At 46.0% G+C, this 16,167-nt stretch overlaps 1 protein-coding gene and 1 long non-coding RNA gene across 8 annotated transcripts in view; one reads left to right on the forward strand and one right to left on the reverse strand.

Annotated features, from left to right (window-relative positions):
* Positions 1-16,167, reverse strand: part of LOC147754834 (uncharacterized) — a 75,697-nt gene that overhangs the window by 48,059 nt on the left and 11,471 nt on the right. The window lies entirely within an intron of this gene.
* Positions 376-16,167, forward strand: part of ct (homeobox protein, cut) — a 138,546-nt gene continuing 122,754 nt past the window's right edge. For 5 of the 7 annotated variants that reach the window (XM_022810558.2, XM_086973842.1, XM_086973843.1 and 2 more), the window contains exon 1: positions 376-2,945. The gene's annotated coding sequence lies outside the window, so the exon portion shown is untranslated. The remainder of the gene's footprint in view (positions 2,946-16,167) is intronic. The other 2 variants (XM_022810559.2, XM_086973838.1) reach the window with 2 other exon arrangements.

Raw genomic sequence — 16,167 nt, forward strand, 5'->3', positions numbered from 1 at the left:
AGTGTAATGACGTTTTTTTCTGTGAAACATATATGAGCTACGTCAGCGGCAGAAGCAGGCCCGCTGTACGATGTGCGGCCGGCCCCGGGCAAACTATCGGTATCATCCATCGTAACAAAACAGCGCTTGGCAGCAGCGCCATAGTTGCCATCGTCGTAATGGTTACGGATCGCTCGCACATGCTACCGACTCCGCCGGCAGCCTGGCAGCGACTGGCAGCTATTGTGGCCACCCTCTCGCGGGGCGGGGCTCGCTGCAGCTGAGTGGAAAGGGCCGTTCGTACTGGGCGGGATTTCGGACTGATAGCAAGATCGAAGTCGTCCACTGGCGCCCCCTGTCGGGGCTGATGCCATTCAACGCCTCAATATCCCCCTGCCTGCCTGACGGTGTCATATGAGAGGTGAACGCATTTAGTAGCAGTCGAAGCGCTTCGGTGAGCGGTCAGGTCTGTGGTGCTCGGTCGAGCATTAGCGACAGCCAGTGGTGACCAGCAGGCGCGGCGGACCACCGCCAGCGGTACGGACTGTACTGGCAGCGCGGCCACCAGCCAGCCAGCCAGCCTGAGCTGGTTAATGATAGCATTAGGCCGCTACGACCACCTTTACTGAACTGTAAAACTGCTGGAGCTGTCGTTCGATCGTGTGTCGTTCAATGTATATCAGTGCTGCGTCAACGGTGTGATCGTGAAGAGAAAAAGCGTGAATAGGGCACGATTTAAACGAAGACAAAGCCGAAGACAGCAGCAAATTGCAATTGAACGATCGAATCAGTTTGATCGAATAGGTTCGAAGCAAAAACTGCGTTGCAATATTTGAAAGCCAATCAATAACCCGCGCTTCAACGGTGATCAAACGGTCGATACTAAAATCACTATTGTGAAAACGTGAAGAATCATACGCAACCGAGTGAATATTAATAGATGAAAGCTTATTACTAACCGGGTTACCGACGAACGACCCATTGTCGTCTGCTTGATTAATTGCCATCAGTCCAGTAACCAATTGATCACTAATATTGATTGATTGATTGATTGATTGATTTGGATCGATATCAAATCGAAGCAGGCAAAGAAGAGGTTATCACTCTACGTCGTTTACTTTTCCGCCGTTGGTAACGAAGTGTGTAAAGAAAGAAAGAAAAAAAAAAGGGAATGTTTGTGCTGTTTATACACCCGGTGATACGTTGGGAAAGTCAATCGAGTGCTGTGAGTGCTGGCAGAGTTTTTCACTAATAATAGATTAGTTTTCAACTTTGTTCTCTTCGTAGTTAGCGCGTGCACGCCGAGGGGTGACGCACAGGGGCGGCAGCGTTCAGTGATTTTGCCTATTATGTCGTCAACGGTGGTTTTTTTCGCTGCCACAACGACGAAGATGTGAGGTGTAGTCGACAACTGGCAACGCTGGCTATTTATCGACCATACCGTGTGTGCTGTTTGCCCATATCGGAGAGGAACGTGAACATGGTGCAGCAGTTGACTGATTCGTGAATCGTGTTGACTTGTGTTCGTGTTTCGCACCTCCGGAAACGCGAGGTGCCTTGGCTTGTTCTGCGATTACTGAAACTACCATACAGATTTACTCGCTCAACATCAGGTACAGCATCGAAGAGAAGTTGTGGACGTGGACCTCTCATATCAACATATATATATATATATACACCTATGTGTCCACCATCCATGCGTCCAGGTTCTGCAGCGTAATCATAATTGTCCTAATTAGAGCAATGACAGAAACGGGCGAGACGCAATTCAACGACGTATTTCCATCTATTGAGCATTCGATTTAGCCTGCGCGTTGGTTACGGCATCGTTGCGACGAACTCTCACTCAATAGACCTGTCATCAGCAGCATCAGATATTCATATACAACCCTCAGGCAAAATCAGAAACCGCGAATTTCAGTGTGAAGAGTGGCAGTGACTGCGCGATCGGTAATGAAGCTTAGGGGTAGGTGAATCTGTTCTGAACTGGATACCTCAATGACACCAACCTCCACTCGTTTGTACGCCTGCATAAGTGGCAGCAGCCGACGGAACAGATCTGGCTATTTGTTAGTTATCGTTACAACGCGGTGCAATGCTAGTGATAGGGAAATTGATGCCAAAAAAATATTAGAATAAAGGAAGGTCAAACGAATACTTGAAAGAAAAAACGAGAGAAAAAAAAAAGGAGGTTTTTAAAATTCTATTTCCACGCCTTCCCCGAAGTTTTACACCCCTACCAATTCTTACTCTATTTCCGTATATGTATATCCCTTCCGTTCGTATTACTGCATGTGCTACTACGCCTTGCTATTCGTTCGATATCTCAATGGTTTAAGCAACTTGTGCAAGGTGGAAGTTCGCAGCTCGGCCCTGAAAACCCGGGTCCGACCAGAAATATCACTACCAGCAAAATGTGTGAATGGAGCTCATATGATTAGGAGCAGAAATGCTAACATTGCTGTTAAAGGAATAACGATCGTAGTGTGAGCTTAATTAAGAGGGATACACGCACAATGGTGCCGCGATTGATCACTTCCTGGTGCGCGCGAGTTCGATTCTCGAGTTTGCTTTTCACCCACGTAAATGTCCAATAATTTTGCGCGATCGTCGACCGCTTTGGGCTGCGAACTATATTTGAGACCAGTCAATCTCGAACGAGCCGAGTCTGCTAAACGAAGTCTCTAAGAAAGCACGCCGATCGACAGAGTAATCATGCCCTGTAACGGCTTCAAACGCCAAATCCCACCTACATACCCAGCGAAGTCTGGCATTCGATCACTGCATGAAATATATAGTCGTTCTAATTGACAAAAAAAAGGAACGAAAAAATTTTTTAATGCTTAGCCTCGACCCAACTGAGAACGGCCACCTGCGACCCTAACAATTTTCCGGTTAGAAATAGATCTGCAGTTACCGCTAAAACGCTCTCCGCCGAGTGAATCAAAGGACTCTTACCTAAAAATGTAAGTATTTTCTAATCTTATTTACTTTTTCTGTAATTTATTAGAGGTTCTATAAACTCGCGTGTGCATTGCTTCTACAACAGCAACTCTGGCAAAAGAAGAGTCATTTTGCGGGGAGTTTGGAAACTGTGATTAAACCTGCGCTAAACCTGAACCCTACGCTAAAATTAGTAGCCCTTGTTCATTTCAAATATCCCAATGCCGTTTCGAAGTGCAAGGCCATATCATTAGCACTAGGTTTTGCTATGGGCATAACACTGCAAGATGAACGCAGACCTATTGCGAGACAAAATTGGACTCAATTAAGACGTCTTGTCGTGTGACAGCATTGGCATCATAATAACTGACTATCTCAAAATACCGTGGCTACGTTTAAGGGGTTTGTTAACACAGTAGAATAGGGCATCGCCATACGATCGTGGTAAAGACCTCTAAATCTAATGAGTTTTGTTGTGCTTCTGTAATACTTCCAACCACTGAGGGCGAACACGAGCTGAAGTGGAAATTTTCAAAGGTCCCAAATACAAAATGGTCGTTTCTGTTTCAAACGGAAGCATCAGAGGCTCGAAATGCAGTCAAATTGGCCACCTGGTTAATGGGTCTAACATATGTCAAATGTGAAATGCCCCACTACTCAACAACGCACTGTACAGTTACATAACGCTGAACGAAATTATGGCGGAGTTGCATACTTTGGAAACATTTGTCTCCTAGCTCAACAATCGAGATCAGTCAATGCTATTTCTTCTTTAGCACCGACCAGTACGAACGGCCAGCCAACAAGCTCCTTAACACAGATTGTAATAAATGCGGGAACGCTTTACAAAGAGTTCGTATTACAACCATTGCGTCTACAACGACTGTCGCTTTTACGACGCTGAACGCGTTACCCGAATGCTCTATCCTGCGTCCTTTGATCTCCCGGCAGAAGCAGGAAGCCGTAGATCTCCAAGGTTCCTATAATGACCGCATGTGCGCAAGAGTTCAGCTCGTGAGTTAGGCAGTCGAGCCAACCGTGAAGCTTAGGTGCAGGTCTTCCAGGAGCAGCGATACTGGCGCCAATTTTGCCAATACTGCACGGTTTGCAGGGTGCAGTCCACGATGGAGTACACTCTTGATGATGGAGAAGAACACACTGGTATCACTGCATGGCTATCAACAACTGTTTTGTGTTTGCATCGATACTAGACAGTGATTTCTGATGGATTTCAATTGAATGCCGATACGGCTGGAAATAAGCTGAACAAGCTGGGCGATTGAAGAAGCCGGCTAGTGAGAGAAATAACGTGATATAGAACGTCAATTCGCCATAGTGCATACATCTCAGGGTGCTGCGCCCGTTCTGCCTGCGATAAAGGCGTTATCTGTCAAGAAATAATGGTTATGAAAACATTAATACTTACCATAAAGGTAGTGATAATGACTACAGTTATCTGTCTTAGAACTGGACTGATTGATTAAATATGACAACTGCAGACTTCTGCATCTAACCCAGCTTATTCAGTAAACAGTAAACACACAGAAAAACACGCACACAATCATTTTAGCTTGATTATCGAATCATAGTTACTACTGCCATCAGATATAGTTAAACTTACTGAATTTCCTGATAACAACTGAAAAGCGGTGTACGGGAAAGTTAGCCCAGTTTGCTAGATCTGTGCAATTAAGTCTGAAAAAATGATACGACGTTTCTAGTATTTCAGTTGGTAAATCAAGCTTCGTCGTTTCACGTCGGTTTGGGCTTATCGAGAGTCGAAATCAGCTGTTACTCTTCGTGAATCTAGCGAACTTCACTTATCAGGAAGTCCTATAAACCGAGCCAGCCTCAAGTTGTTAAAAGCTGGTTTATCGCATTAGTCTTTAGCCGCGTTTTTGTCATTCAATAACATGTTGAATTCTACCACGCCCCTGGTTCTGTAGGACGTAAGCCCTGAGTCGTGCACCAGGCACCGTCCGGGAGTTTCGAATGGGTGTATACTATGATATATGTCTTGACGATTACGAGAGCTTCACGCCCTCACATTCGACACTCACTCAAACGTATCTCGGATCCATACATGGCGCGCTCGGTCACACACAGTCATACATCTATGATTGATTTGCGCTATCATCATCCACTATCACTGAGTTGCTCTGCAACTGTTCGACTTACCCGTGGCACCCAGGCCATCGGTCGAATGGGTGAGCATAGCAAAATTCTAGTCGAGAAACCAAGCAGAGCGCGCGGGGGGGTCAAACGAATTTGGGATATCACCAATTTGACGAAGCGAATTTAACGAATCAGCAATTCCTACCGGCAAACGGCGTTCGACGGTTGATTGCCGCGGCGGTAGACAAACCTGTGCTCCACCTGCGACGCACACAGTCTCTAAGCGTTTTCGCCTACACCCGGTCATTCGAACACAGCAAGCTCTGATGCAGATCTCAGCTTTGCTTCTGATTAGAGACTCTGATCTACTGATCAACGTACATATTCCCGTAGTCCTCCGTCATCTACTGACGTGAAGACGGCGACAGTAAACGCGGCGACGAAGACTTTTGTGAGCAAAAAAAAACAAATTTCGTGCAGTCCTCTCATTCCTCCCTTCTGCCGTTTTCATCCGCTTCTTCTCCCACAGCGATGTGGTTCTTCTTTACCTGAGGAGCGCGGGTTGACGGCGATGGATAATGATGTTGGTACTGTTTGTAGAATTGGCCAACTTCAATGAAATCCGATTTCAGCTTTACTCGAGCGAGGTGCACTGGTTATTGACCCTTGTTATTATGGGTTTCTTGTTGTATTGCTGGTCCAGCCAACAACCTGACCGAATCGGCATGACACACGAAAGACATCTTGGAAGCGGCTTTACGACGAAGCACATACAGATGTACCACAACAATGCTAGCAAAATGCAAATCATGACCTGCAGATATGTATATATACCTTACGTACAAGCATGCGCAAACAATTTTCCAGTCTCTCGGCCGTCGCCCGAATCATTTTTGTCTAATTGCTTTGTTGTTATTGTTTTATACCGCGCTACTTTTGTCGTGTGACGTGTTTTTTCGTAATGAAGATATCGTAAATGCAGCGAACCTGTACGGCCTAGCCTCTGCACCATCGTTGACGGCCATAGAATTGTCGCCCCATCATCATCCTCAGGCATCACAGTTAGCATAGTTAACAGGATGGTGCTCAAAACAAAGCCGTTGCTAAATACAGCCCATTTACACAGTTTGCCCGGCAGCTGGTTACTATTTCCCATGTGTATTGCAGGATACTAAAGGTGGTGGAGAAACAACAGACCCGCTGGCCGCAGCCTTGCATCGCTACATACGATCTATAGCGGTTGCCTCTCTATATTGACGTTTGCACTGGAAATGGAGTAGAAGACAACAGCCCACATTAACACTACGAGGGCATCCAGCCCGCTGCCAGTCAACTCCGCCAGCGATCTGCTGCTATTTGTAGAGCGAGATCCGATAATAGAACTGGTAGAGAGTTTGTCCGTAGCGTCCGCCGTTCTTTGTGATCGGCGCCGTTTGATGCGATTCATATTCTCTGGTTGCTTAAGATGATAATGAAGATACTGGTCTCTAGCACCCGACGGTGATTCTGATGCTGATGGCCATTATTCTTATCATCATGATTATTGTTTAAATGTTAGTCGTGTTGTTGTATAGGCTAGAGACGTTTACAATTTACTTGCACGAGCTTATCCACTCAAGCGAGATGGAAATAATGAACGACTGCACCACTCGAGCAGCCGCCACTAGTTCGGCCGCGACAGTAGACGGCGTCCGCGTTCAAGTCAATGATGTATTTTCGTCGAAATCTAGCAGCGTATAAATTCTGGTTGGACGGGAACGGCAGCGCGAAAAGCTGTCTCTCTGTGATCTCATTGGTTGCAGCAGCGCGACGCGCCGCCGCCGCCGACGCCGCCGCCGCCGCTCAACTTCGGACGGGTTTTAAGAAAAACGAAGTAACAATTGGACAAACAAGTGGAGTGCGATTCACGACGCGGTCGTATGTAGCATACTTCTTTTTACGTAGTTAGACCTTAACGTAATTATACTGCGTAGAGAGATACGTTGCAAGAAGAGCCCTTGGATATAATTCGAAGCAGGTGAAATGTTTGATTTAAATTTAAAAAATAAATGACAATTACTTTGTGTGCTAGATGTGCGCACTTTGAAGGAAGTTTGCATATATCGTTAAGTTTTTGCAAGTATCGCGCAATTCTACGATACAACGTCATATGGCTGATTATATGGAAGCTTCTGTCAGTTATTTACATCAAATCTAACGGGACACAGTTAATACGTAAGGCTTTATCAGGCCGACCTTTCAAGTTGGACAGAAAAGTGCGCCACTATCTCTCGTGACTTATGAACTAAATTGCTATATGGCTGACCCATTATGTTGGCTTCTATATGCGAAACAAGGTCTCTTGTGCAATATGACACACGGCCATGAGCCAACTGCAGTGGACGCCGTTGACCCATGTGATGTTATCGCCCGCAGCAGCTGATCACTCGTAACCCCCAAAACGTTTTCAGCTATTTCAAATCATAATAGTTTTTGTTTGCGTTAATACAGAAGCGAGTATACAGGAGCCAGCAGCTACTGATACACCGATGCCCATCCCTCACGGTCAGACGTCGCTGGGCCCATTGACGGCGGGTCGAGTCGACTATAGGCGCGCTCTCATCATCAAGTTGATGATGTATGTCATCATTATGGACATGCGAGCTGTCGAGTGCCCGTCTCTCGACGTTTCGCGGGCTGCCTTTGTTTTTTCTTTCTTTTTTCCCAGCCCACTGGCTGACTCCTAGCCGTCGGCGCTTCCTTGGCGCCGGCGGCATACGCAGTTGTTAGTTGTTTCTTTCACAACTCGTCCACGCTTCAACGTATGTGTGACAGCACTTGGCGGACAGAAAAATGAAGGAGTTAGCGAGTTCTCGTAGATAGCCAACAGGCGGTCCGCCAGGCAGGAAGGCCGGCCGGCCGGTTGCATCTCCTACCCGTCTTTGCGAGGACAAGCAAGCCAATGCTGGCTAGAGAGCAGATAGAGCATTTACATCCGTAGGTATTAATATTATGTGCGCCGTAATGTAGTTTCGAATCGATGACGACCAGAACCGTTCGGCCGTCATGGATGCAACTTATACATTTGCTTGCCACAGCAGATTGGTCGCCAATATCACAATGGCAAAGGCATGGAAGGTCTTTTAAAATGCCGTTTGCGAGACTCGAATAGAGTAGATCAACGGCGCTCTCTCGCGTCCGTGGTGGCTGACGATAACCTGACTTGGCTGCGTTTTGAGACGCGTTTAGATCATTTTCATCAGCACTATTCAGTCGCGTAGTGCTACCACTAGGTGTTGAGAGATGGAGTATCGGATAGTGAGGCGGGCAGTTGTGCTAATCTGCTTCCTAGGATGGCTGAATATTTAGCAAGGATAGCGATGGCCGTAACATAGGGTAGACTGCAGTAAAGGCGTTGATGACGATGATGATGGTTGGGCATATGCTATCCTTTCTGTGTTTGCTTTGCCTGGTCTAAGGATAAAGTTTAATTGGCCGGATTGGCCTGTGCTAGCGGTAACAGCAGCTCGACGGGCTCCCTCCCATCGAGTATTTTACAGAAATGGCCAGAACAAACATCACAAATATAAAAGTTACAGACACAGAAGTAGTTAACTTAGGTAACGTGAGTAGCACAGCAATCTATTCCATCTCTTCTTCGTCTGGCCGGCAACCGTTCGGTGAAGAGATATGATATTCAACCGTGCCGGTATGCGACCGTACGTGTTATGAGCAAATCACGAAGTAGATATACCGCAGCTAGCGATGGCTACGGCGGGAGCCGCCCCTTAGATAAACAAAAAGAAAATGATCGAAGTGACTGTTGCGTTTGACACTTATTTTCTACAAAATATTCTGTACTTTAGCAGCGATGGCCGCCCCTTGCAGGATTGCCCTTAGCGTGATTTAATCGCTTCGGCAGTCCCCAGTGTAAAACGGACACTCAGAGCGTATAATAAAAAAAAATAGATATTATATATTCAGGTGTTTTGAATATAATAGAGGCACGCAATTGTACCGAAGACAACTAAATATCGATAGCTAGAACTTTAAACCCAAAAAAGCTGTTTTCTACTACGCTGTTACGCTGTGTACCAGTCTGCATAGCGCTGCATAGTACATATTATGTACAACGAGGTATACATGGCAGCTTCGTTAACCGGTCGTAATGTGCCACGCAGCTATTGGTACAGTCATTTGCAACGGAACGCGGGAACGAAAAAAAGCGCTTTATTTTTCAGTTAGACCTGACTAGATCCGTCTGACTAGGGCCCTTTCCGGCTAAACTAGCTCACACGAACAGTAGCTGCCGCATATATAGGAAACGTTATAGAGATAAACTTCGTAATCGTGTTACACTGATCATCATCGACATTATCACCACGCAAGGTTATCGAGGCCGCTATCTACAGTTAGCAACAACAGCAGAGAGACCATCAGACACAGAGTCGAGCGGGTGTCTCATGACAGGACCATGTTCGAACTGCAGTTGTTGATGTTGTCACTGTCACAAAAGCCTTTGCCCCTGGGGCCGGAACATCGTGAACGCTAGAAAGTTGAATGCTAACGGTACGCGACTATCAAAAGCTGTATGGCGATGCGTAGTGCCAAGCATTTTCATCGCTAGCACCCAAACGCACAGATCTAACAGCATCACGGACAGCATCAGCACGCCGATGATGTAAACTGCTAGCAAAAAGAATAAAGTGCTCGTCATTTTATGCTGGCCGCGCCTGACCTTTCTTATTAACCGCAGTTATTTATTGTTGTTTTTATTTATAGACCTACTACTAGCCGCAGCAATAAGGCATCGAGCGCTGAAACGATGTTGTGGTAATCAGTAGTGATCTGGCGCTTGTTTACTATTGCTTCCCTAGAGGAACAAGTTAGTAGGTTCAGCTGAGAAAAAGGAACATCGAAACTAAACAAACGCAAATAGCAAACGGCAGACAGAAAGCGAGGGTGTGAAGGTGCTGGGGGTTGGTGGAACAAATGTATTGAAGAAGAACGTTGAGCTACGCGTACATACAGTGTCGTAGGAAAAGATGAAATTATCATGCGTTTGGGGTAAAGGTTAAATACCTTCGATAGGTTCTGATGACCACTGACAGATATTTACCCTGTTTCAGGTTGTAGGATGGGTTATAGTAGTTGGGCGTTATAGATAATGCGACAGGATGAATACGACTTTCGTCACTTGACGCAAAGTTGACAGAATTAGTACGGAACAGGCAATGCACTTCATATCCACAATGCCCATAGCAGTAATGCTCGTTTTATTAACAGATAATCTGATCGGCGCAGGCAGGCGGGCAAAACGCTTACGAATTCGCAGTGCCAAGGTAGTTCCCATTCTTCCATATGAGAAACTATGCTTTGCTATGTCTGTCGGCGCTCGATAAGTCGATGGGGCACATTTGCCCCACCAGTAATAGAAGCAGATTTTGAATCGTCAGTAAAACGTTACTCCCATCATCCATGTGTTTACACGAAACAGATTCTGTCAAACGCTGCTTCCTATACTGCCATGGACGTCACTAGATTATCATCTCCCGGAGTGTAAACGACTTCGGTTTAATAAACGTTGAGATGACGGCTGTTGCTTCCAGTTTACTAGTATTTATCGTCTACAGAAAAAAAAATGGGATGCTTCGCGAGCGGAACAGCTTTGTGTTTTTTTTTTTCTTTCTTTTTTTTTTCTTTTTTTACTTGTGTAGATATAATGGATTGTTCGAGGTTGACGGTGGCTACGACCCTCCGGATGGCCATGCTAGAAACGGTTTTCGATTTGATCGTTGACGATTGGCAGTATCAGTAGCTTTCTCACAGGAGAAATTAATATCAGTGAGTCTCGCTAGATGAATATTAGCAATGATGTGGCAGACATAGTGGGTGAAGGATATCTTCTTTTAGGTAAATCTTTATTTGAACGTATGTATCAAAGAGATGAAGCGCCGAAGTCCCTATTGTAAGAAGGTGATCCTTGTATGAGGTTCAGAAACTTTTTTCTGTCTTTTGAGCTCACCGTGTAGTCAAAGTTGATCAGCGCAAATGTCAATACACTACCTCTTCGTAATATACTCGGATTTGGTTTCCATCATATGACCACTTTGGAGGCATCAGGGTTTAGGATATCGGCCTTCAAAAGATATCCGCAAGATGTTAATGGCTCTGATAGTATATTGTGAATAGAACATTAAGCCGGAATAATAAATGCTACAAAATATATGTTGGCTGTCGTAAATTTCAATAGCGTGCTCAGCTCCGCCATGGCGAGATTGCGGAGGAGAATTAGCGGTGCTATAAATTTACACGCGACTTCATGCAGATCTTTGCTTACTCTCTATCTCTATTTGTGTTAGCCGAACTGATCGAAAGGAAATCAACAATTGACTTTTGTTTGTACTGCTAAGCACTTATATTCGCTGCCTACTGACCTTACATTCAATGCTCTATCCAATGCTCTGCAATCTTAGCAGAGCTGTCTTGCGTGCCGCAGTCATATCAACTCCTATAAATATATGTATGTTGAGTTGAAATGGCTCCAGCTTTTGCCATACAATTCCGATCTAGCAGATCCAGTCTCCCCTCGAAATTTCTACTCCTGCGAGTAGGACTCTCGGTGTAGCTCCTGTTGCCGGCTCGGTGGTTCGGCGGAACGGTCTCCTTCTCACTAAATCCGATTCGAGTAGTGGTAATAATATCGGGTTCGGTTCTCGAGATAAACGCGGCCCGTCTTCTGACGTCGGCGCCGTCGGGGACACAGGGGGAAACTCTAACAATCGACTACTCACTGCTTGGATTCAGTTTGAAGGACAGCCCGAGAGTGGAAGTATAAAAGGCCTGCATCCCATTGTGGCGAACGAGGGGACAACTGCTCAGAACACCCTGGCCCTTCTATCGTTTCTCTTAGTCTCTTACCGATGTCCTATAACAAACAATTCTTGGACCGATCGCACACATAGGCACAGCTCTCGACGTAACGAGTGTAAAATACCGAAATGCGTTGACATTGCTGCATCATCGGAGTAAGCTTCTAGTGATTGCTGTCTTCTATTGGGATTGGCGCCGTTGGCCTGATGTGTTTAAGGGAACCGAAGGGCTATCTATGAGGTGTTCGGATGGGTACTTTGCCGCGTGCGGCAGTATCCGGGACGGACGGGCGTCAGTAAATGGGCGGGTGTGCGAATGCATAACTCACTGCCTGCCCGGATATGCGTACTTCGTGTTGAAACAACAACGAGCGTAAACAGAGCAAGCAATAGCATGGCCGGAAAATCCTTTCGGCTGACTTCTGCCGTCAGGTCGAGCAGTTACCCTTTGCGCAACAATGCGTATACCAATACGGTCGCGAATCAGAAAGGCGACCAAAGGACATTGAAGAGAAGTAAGCACTGAGGCATACCGAAGAATCGAAGGAAAGATAGACTCAGCTCGTGAAAGACCGGACGAGACAAGAGGGCCAAAATAAGAGTGGAGGCCATTAATGCCCACAGATTTCTCTCGCGCGGAACCATAGGACCAGTGCTGTTAACCAGGAGTAGACTCCAGCCCTAAAAACAGAACAGGAGTCGATAGTGGTGGTAACGTTAACTCGATGAACGAAAAGGCTAAGTAAAAAAGGGAGAATCAATGGCCATTGAAAGATGAACGAACAAATGGGGTTTGTCGTCAAACATCGTTATCATAACTAGCGCTCTCTCTTGCTCGGGATATTCCAATGATCGCCGTGACTATACAGAGCGTTTCGATGGCTGTACTGTTTGTTTCATTACAGGCACAATTTCAAAAAAAAAATTGAACTCACGTGGCACAAGCATAAAATTATAAATATTGCATGCACTGTGTTAATGTTATGCTTAGGAGATCTAGCGTACGACTCATCAGCATAATATACCAACTTTTGCTTATTTTTCTAACGACTTTTACAAATATAAAAATTAAACATTCTGTGTCAATTTAGGGAAAGTCTGTGATTGCTGTTGCCTTGGAAGCACTCAGCTACAAACAGGGACACGGGTCCGTGTCAAATGTAACCTTCTACTTCTTAAATTGCATCGACGTCATTTAACATTACGCCTGCAGGCGTCAGGCAAGCCGTTAAACCTCAAACGATAACATGGCGCGTTGTTGTTTCCAGTTCATCTGCAACAGACTGTTGAACACAAAACATGACCTGTCTTTTCAAGTAGCAATAAGACATAGAAACAGGGCGGTTTCTATGCAGCTAATAGCCTCGTTTTCAGCCTTTTACTTTCGTGGATCCCAGGCTTCCTGCCGTCCGTTGGTAAGCCCCACCACAGGGCAGAAGCAGCCCGTTCTCCTCGAACGGTCTGCGTCTGTGTTCACCTCTGTAACAGGACCGTTTCAGGAGCAAACGCGTCGCCTCGACTTAACATTCCTCGCTCTCGGCTATCCTATGTTCATTCTCTCTAGCAGCCCCCACTCACCTCCCGTCTTTTCACTGTTTTTCTCTCCTTTAGCCTGGCGATCTATGCCGCACTTATTTAATCGGCCACACATTTTTATGATGTTATTGCGGTGTGCGGCAATGGTAAATGTAGGGTGGAGGCGATCGCGTCACCGTAGCCACCGCCTTCATCATGGCGAACTGGGTAATTCTGCGCTGGCAGTAGCGGTGGAGGCGACGGCTGCGGCAGGCAGTCATAAAGATAAACTTCAATCACTGAGTGCACTTATCTTATCGCTAGCTTTAACTAATGCCACAGCACAGTTGCCTCTGTCTGTGGTTTGCGGCTGCCGCCGTCGCTGCTTAGAGAGGCGTACTACCGTACGCCGAGCAGTGGGTAACACTAACCTGTGTGTACCTGCATCGATGCGTTTCTGTCCGATTTCATGTGAGAATCTATGTGCGCGTGTATGTGTGTCACTCGAGTGTTAGAGTGTTGTTACGATAACCTGGAGCGAGTGAAAATCAAAGGGAAGGTGTAATATATATATATATACAGAGAGAGAGAGAGAGAGAGAGAGAGAGAGAGAGAGAGAGAGAGAGAGAGGTTTTTCAAGCTACGATCTACGGCGATGGTGTTGGATCGCCGTGGATCAACCTCTCTGCTCTGCTCAAGTTAAAACGTCTACCTAACATGGCCCCACCGTGCTCCTCTTTGTAGCAGTGCAAAACAGGATTGCAAACTGGGTCGGGTAAAGCGTGTGATATTTGTCATTTCCCTTCCTGTCTGCTGCGACCGTCCAAACTGTGCTGGCTGCTGTAGCTGTGGCCCGTGAGCTTTCTTCAAGCGTGTGCAACGTTGATCTTCGTTTCACGCCGCGTCCACTCGGACCTGCAGGCTCCCTAAGTGATGCCAGTTTCTCTTTTGATTTCTATGTCCACTTCCGTGTCGAGAGTTTTTCCTTGGAGTATCGCTTTCATAGTGTCCTCAGTACAATCAGAAACCTCGTAGTAGTAACCTCAACTTTAAGGTGGTGCCTTCCACTGAGTGCTATACACACCGCCATGGGGCAGTATTGCAAAAGAGGCGTATTTCGTGGCTTCAATACAAAGACGTCTAAACAACCACGAAAATAGGAAGTGAGACAGACCACGAATGAATCGTACCGAAAAGGATCATTTTCATTGCCGCGTATGTCTTTGTACTCGGCTTTAAAAGTCAGTGGGGCAACCTTGTTCGGAACAGCGCGCTTACCGCTCCCTCTACGTCTTGACAATAGCGGGGATTTGACATAACTTGTTTCAATAATGCTAATTAATGTTAAAACGTGACTATCTGTTGGCGCCTTTCCAAGCAGCCTTTGCCGATGCGCCAACGATACGCGCTAAGCATTTTACTTTCGATACGGACATTGGTGTAGTTTGCTATACGCGTATCGTCGGTATACAATAGATACAATAGGATAGAACTCGATCCTCGTTGTTCTGTGCTCTGTCTGTGTGTTACCATTGCAGTTTACCATAACTGTGAAAGGTTTAAGGGAATCCGAAGTTTAACTTTTTCTGCAATAGATATCAAGTGGAATGGTCTTTGTTTAGATCGCTACTCAAGGACGGCCAGGTTCAACACTACCCAGTAGAGATCCTGCTGAGGTGTAATTATTTGGACTCGTCGTGCTGGATTTGATTACAAATAAAAAAGTGATTGATGCAGCGCAAATCCTGCAATCGATCGGGTCGATGCTTTGTAGCAAAGTGTTCGACTGTCTCTCTATTGCTACATATGTTGCCCAGATGGTAAAAGACTTACGGTGATTACAAACGCTTGCTTTTAACAAACTATAGATACATGCGCATAATGTTGTCCCTGTCTCGGGATGTAAGTTGACGGAAATAGCGGGAGGCAACAGGGGCGTGCGTTGGACGAGGGTCACTTTTCCTGAAGTTCCCAGCCCATTACAAGGTAACAAAGGATATGCGTGCAGGTTTAGAAATTAATACCACTGCCATCGAAGCTTCGCCTTTTGCTAATCTTTGGCTTATTTGAACTCTCGTTGCCGATTCTTCACCTACTCCGGTGTATGAACTCACAATATGCCACCTAAATAAAGGGGCATGATCATACCGTACCACTCCACACACTTACGGTAGATGCTGCAGATTAAGCCAGTTGTCTGACTGTCAGCAACTGTTCTTCCTGGCGATCGCTGCTTCTGTTTCGCTTATTCTATTGCTCGTTTCCTTGGACGTGTTGTATTCTGTCAAATGCAAGCGCAGTGCAGAACAGACCATGTTATGTTCACCTTACTTGCAGTATCTGTCAGCGACTTTGGCTTTGGCAAAGAGCCGACATCAGAAGCACCACCGAGGAGAAGACGACTTGCCTGCACGAGTTAGGCCATGGCCACGAAAACGGACCCGACAGAGGTGCATACAGGAACTCTTTTCGCCGCTCCAAGAAATATCCGTACATCGACGTTACCGCTCGTCACCAGCATCTTCATGGGCCTGATCTGCTTCTACGTCGACTAGATAGCTATGATAATGATCATTGTTATTAATAAATGTTATTATTATTATTAATTTTATCTATAACGCTGAGCCGCAACTGTTTGCAGCTGGCTGCCAGGCGACCAGCTATGATCGCCACATAACACAAAACCATAGTCAGCTACCGTGAACACTATCAGCTCCGAACAGTCTTGATGGCGATCTAACGTGATTAGGGCGTCGCCCTCTAA

This window comes from Varroa destructor, unplaced genomic scaffold, assembly GCF_002443255.2.
Source record: "Varroa destructor unplaced genomic scaffold, Vdes_3.0 BEIS01000006.1, whole genome shotgun sequence".
NCBI lineage: Eukaryota > Metazoa > Arthropoda > Arachnida > Mesostigmata > Varroidae > Varroa > Varroa destructor.